The sequence below is a fragment of the Chinchilla lanigera genome, unplaced genomic scaffold (assembly GCF_000276665.1).
Source record: "Chinchilla lanigera isolate Chin_1 unplaced genomic scaffold, ChiLan1.0 scaffold00006, whole genome shotgun sequence".
Lineage (NCBI taxonomy): Eukaryota > Metazoa > Chordata > Mammalia > Rodentia > Chinchillidae > Chinchilla > Chinchilla lanigera.
Window position 1 is genome coordinate 13,581,745 of NW_004955407.1, and position 4,935 is coordinate 13,586,679.

The 4,935-nt window shown below is 37.4% G+C and overlaps 1 pseudogene; it reads right to left on the bottom strand.

The window, feature by feature from the left end:
* Window positions 1–202: 202 nt before the first annotated feature.
* LOC102003206 lies at window positions 203–1,186 on the bottom strand (annotated as a pseudogene).
* Window positions 1,187–4,935: the final 3,749 nt, after the last annotated feature.

Here is a 4,935-nt window from a genome sequence, read left to right on the forward strand (position 1 = left end):
GCTCAAGGCCAGTCTAAACTTCATAGTGAGACTCTGTCTCAAAAAGACAAAAAACAAAACAAAACAAAGTAAACACCTAATGTTGACCCTGAAATGCCAGATTTACTAACAGCAACAGTAAAAGATTACAGCAGCAAGATACAGCTTCACCACATATTAAGATTTCTAAAATAGGCAACAGTTTTTTGTTTTCCTTTTCCACTCAATCTGTAGTATCTTCTTTTCGTTTTTCCTGTTTTTTGGTTGTAGGCAGTTCAAGGTTTGCCCACTGCATAGGTTCAGCTTTTCTCATGGAGATCTCAATCTCTGTAGCAGTCATGGTTACATAACTTCGCTTTACATCAATCACACCCCGTAATTTCACGTTTTGATGAAATTCTTTCTCTCCTTCAAATACAATGCACACATTTAATGCAGAACTGTTTGCTTCTACTTGACTGAGATCAGGAACTTGAACTCTTAGCGTATACTGAAACGGTGACTTCACCCCCATCTGATGCCAGTCATGGAACAGCTACACGGAACAGCTTTTTTCCCAGCATTCATTTTAGTCCACGTGTGTTTCCCTGTTGTGCAGCCTTCTTGGGCTAAGAATGTACTAAAATCAGAGGTTTTTCTTCTGCAACAACTCCAATGTTTCATCCCCTCATGGAAAATAGCTACTCCAGAATGATACACACAGACTTCTTCTAGGCCCTGAGATGTCTTCGGACATCCTCCATTTTTACATGAGGTCCCAATCTTAATTTCGTCGCCGTTATCTTCTTTATCTTCTTCATTCCCTGATGACAGTTTAAGTTTATCAAGGGCTTGTTTTAGAGAGGCGGATATTCTTAATTCCAAACTTGTCATTGGTTCATCCGGGCTTGGTCTTTTTATTGCTTCTATTGGTTTTGGTGCTTGAATGATATGTTCCTGAAACCTGGGTTTCAATTCCGATAGTTCTGTCTTCTCAGTCGTCTTGACTTCTGGCTTGACTGGCTCAGGTGGTTTCTCACTATTATGCCTACCTTTTGTACAGCCTACAATACTTAAGAAGTCAGAAAAATCAGTTGTTCTTTTACAGCAAGACCAACCCTCTAATGCATCATGAAAGACCAGAATGCCAGGATGTACAAGCATCGTCGGAGTTTGTCTCCTGGTCGAAGTGCTGGCTGCAGCCCGGGTTGTAACACAGCAGCGCCATTTCCTTCTCCCACCAAAGGGCAGGCAGAAGCAGCACACCGGGAGCCGCAGGACTATGCGACCGCAACTGTATCCATTTAATTTTAGGACAACAGGTTGAGCGGTGTTTGTGTGTATATGCATGTTGTGGATGTGTGGATTTTCCCCCATATCCCCTGCCCAACATTTCCTTTGTAAAATCTGGTCTGAAGCAGGACTGAGAATCCTCATTCTATTGCTTTGATAAAGCAGACTAAGTCCTGCTGTGACCCCTAGAAAAAACAGTGCCCCAAATCCCGGGGCAAAATGCGGGGATAGAACAGATGTCTCAGTGAAGTCTTCTTACCAGCATCTATGCTAAGATAAAAGCTGATCAGAACTACACTGATTTGTCTAAAATAATATAACCAAAACTAAGAAGGAAATGAAAAGCAAAGAGAATGTATTCACACAACATAAATATTTGTGATAGCAATAATGATAATAATCGTGTGGGATGCAATAAAAATAGGGCTTTTTGTTTTGATTTGTTTTGTTTTGCATTGGTAGGGATCAAACCCGTAGCTTTGCACCAACCTTTCTAGGCAGACAACCTACCACTGAGCCCCAGATCCAGACCACATTTCAAAAATATTATATTTATACTATTGATAGCATGAATTAGAAAGAAATTTTACTTTAAGATGCCCATCTGGAAAGAAAACCTGAAAGAAATAAGAGTATATATGGATGTGGAAAGTAAACAGAAAACAGAAAAAGCCATATCAGAGTTTCAATACACTCTTGATTTTATTCTTTTTTTTGTAAAAGTAGCTCAGATTCCTTCACTGATAGAAAGAGAAAGACTGACTGATAAAGCGATCAGGGACCTAAAGCTGTCCTGTGATGAGACTTGGCAATCTTGCTAAAGCCTAAAGTGATGTATAGTGCAGTGTAGACAGCTTAGACAATAGTTGCCCTCACTGCAAACATGGGAGGCTCTGCAGTGGCAGGATGCGCCTCTTAAAGGAAGGCGGGGTTGTGCATCTCCATCAGACTCTGTACAAAGGACCCAGCAAAACAAAACATCTTAGGGGTGTTATGTTGAAACTGCAATAGGCGACCTCTTGCCCTTTAGCTTATACAGCAGACTACTTTTGGCAGCACTTGGAACAATAGTAAATGTGTTCATGTGTGACTACGTGTGTGTGTGTGTGTGTGTGTGTGTGTGCAAGAAAGAACTTGAAATGATAGAGAAGCAAGGATGAAGTTTTATGATTAATAAATCTATCAAAATATATAGAGAACATCTTCTGTAATTTTTGAACTATCTTCTTTTTATTTGTAAAGCTATATTTGTGGTGGATCCCACATTTTTATCTTTTATTAAGAAATAAAGGGGCTGAGGATTTAGTTAGGGCTGGGGATTTAGCTCAGCGGCAAAAGTGTCTGCCTGGCAAGTGTAAGGTCGTGAGTCTGGTTCCCGGTACCGGAGAAAAACAAAAACAAACCAAAAAAAAAGAAATAAAGAATTCCAAATGATAAAAAATGGATTACAATTTTGCTAGATTATTTCATTTGTAGCTTTTAATCTGAATTCCACCCACTTTTAGTGTTCATAAAACTAAGTTTACCTAGCAATCAAATTCCTAAAATATTCTTCATGAGGTGGCTATATGTCGTAAGTATCTCACTTGAAATAAGAAAGTGTAGGTATCACCCTCACTTAGAGAACACTGAAGCTGAGAGTCCCACACCTAAAAAGAAGCAGAACCAGAACTCAAACCTAATATTGTATTCTCTTTCCTGGACAATTGTTTCCCATGGGATCACAATTTTACAATACTTAGAGTTTCCAAAGCTGTTTCATTACATCATCATATGCATTTTTGTTAGATTTTTTTATTTTAATGAGAAAAGACAATACAAACAATGATACAAATTTTTAAAGCAAGATAGGAGAATAACAATGGTTAATACATTGCATATTTTATCTTCAAAGCAACTGCTCAGATTACAAGATATAGAGCTGAAAAATTGATCAAACAATATAAGCACAAACTTTTCTATTCAATAAACTAATAGAAATTAGTAGTATAACTATCTTAACTACTATATCTATATATCTATATATATATCTTCTTTCCTTTCCCACATTCCAATTTCTCTTTGCTTTTGAGCAATTTATTCCCATTTCACAATATCTATTGTACATTTTGGATTTTATTTACTCTTTCAGCTTCTTAAACTGGGGAGACAATATGATGTTTACACATACAAGTCTGATTTATTTCACTTAGGAGAATGGTCTCAAGTTTCATCCATTTACTCATAAAAGTCTCAAGTTTGTCCTTCTTTAAAGCTGAGTAGTACTCCATTGTATAAAAAATACTACATCTTTTTTATCCATTCCTCAGTGGATAGGCATTTGGATTGTTTCCAAAATATAGCTATTATAAATTGCACTGCTATAAACATGGGTATGCATATTTTACTATAGTATGATGTTTTTAATTCTTCTGGGAAGACACCCAGAAGGGGAATAGTAGGGTTGAATGGGATCTTTAATCCTAGATTTTTGAGGAAACTCCATACTGGTTTCCGCACCAGTCTGCACTCCCACCAACAGTGGAGAAGAGTTCCACTCTCCCTAAAGCCTCTCCAGCATTTGTTATTGATAGCCATTCTTTCTGGGGTAAGATGGAATCTCAGTGTTGTTTTAAATTGCATTTCTTGAATGACCAATGATGTTAGACATTATTTGTATATTTATTTGTTATTTGTATTTCTTCATCTAGAAGTGTATATTCATCTCAAGTGCCCATTTTTGTATTGAATCTTTGACTTTAGGGGCCTGATTATTTTCAATTCTTTATGTGCTCTAGATAGAAGTTCTTTGTCTGAGGGTTCAGTTCTGGTATTTCTTTGCTGATTTTTTGTCTAGTTGATCTTTCTCTTTGTGACAATGGTGTATGAAGGTCTCCTGTTACAGTTGTGTTATTGCTTTTTTAACTTTTCATGTGTATTAATAACTGTCTTATAAAGTCATCTTATATAGTTGTGTGCTCTTGTGTTTGGTGCATACATATTTATGACTATCTCTTCTTCTTGAAGTTTTCCCTTAACAAGTGTATGGTCACCTTCTTTATCTCTTTTGATCATTCTTGGTTTGAGGTTCACATTGTCTTCAAACAGACTAGCTACTACTTTTCTCTGAGTTCCCATTGCATGGAGGATTGTTTTCCATCCTTCGACTTCAGTCTATGAATTTCCTTTTGAGCAAAGTCTGTTTCTTGTATACAGTGTATTGCTGGATCTTGTTTCTTGATCCATTTTGCCAGTCTGTTCCTTTTGATTGGTAAATTGAGGCCATTTACATTGATGGTTATGACTGATATGTATTGGCTTATCTTTGTCATATTTTTCTGCTGTTGGTTCTCTGCTTTCCTCCCTCTGTTTAATTGTTTGCTCTCTAGGCTGGACATGGTGGTGCACATGTGTAATCTCAGCACTCATGAGGCCGAGGCAAGAGGATCACGGTGAGTTCAAGGCCAGCCTAGGATGCATAGAGTTCAATGCCATTGAATAGCATAGTGAGACACTGTCTCAAGAAAATGGGGTGATTGCTTGCTCTGCCTGGTGGTTTCTTTCTGTTGTTTTTCTTGGAATTGTAGTCATTTTTATCTCTGTCCAGAATATCTTTCATTACTCTTTTTGGGGTTGAATTGGTGGCAATGGTTTTCTTCAGTTGTTCTTTGTCATGGAAGTAGCTTATTTCTCCATTAATTTTGA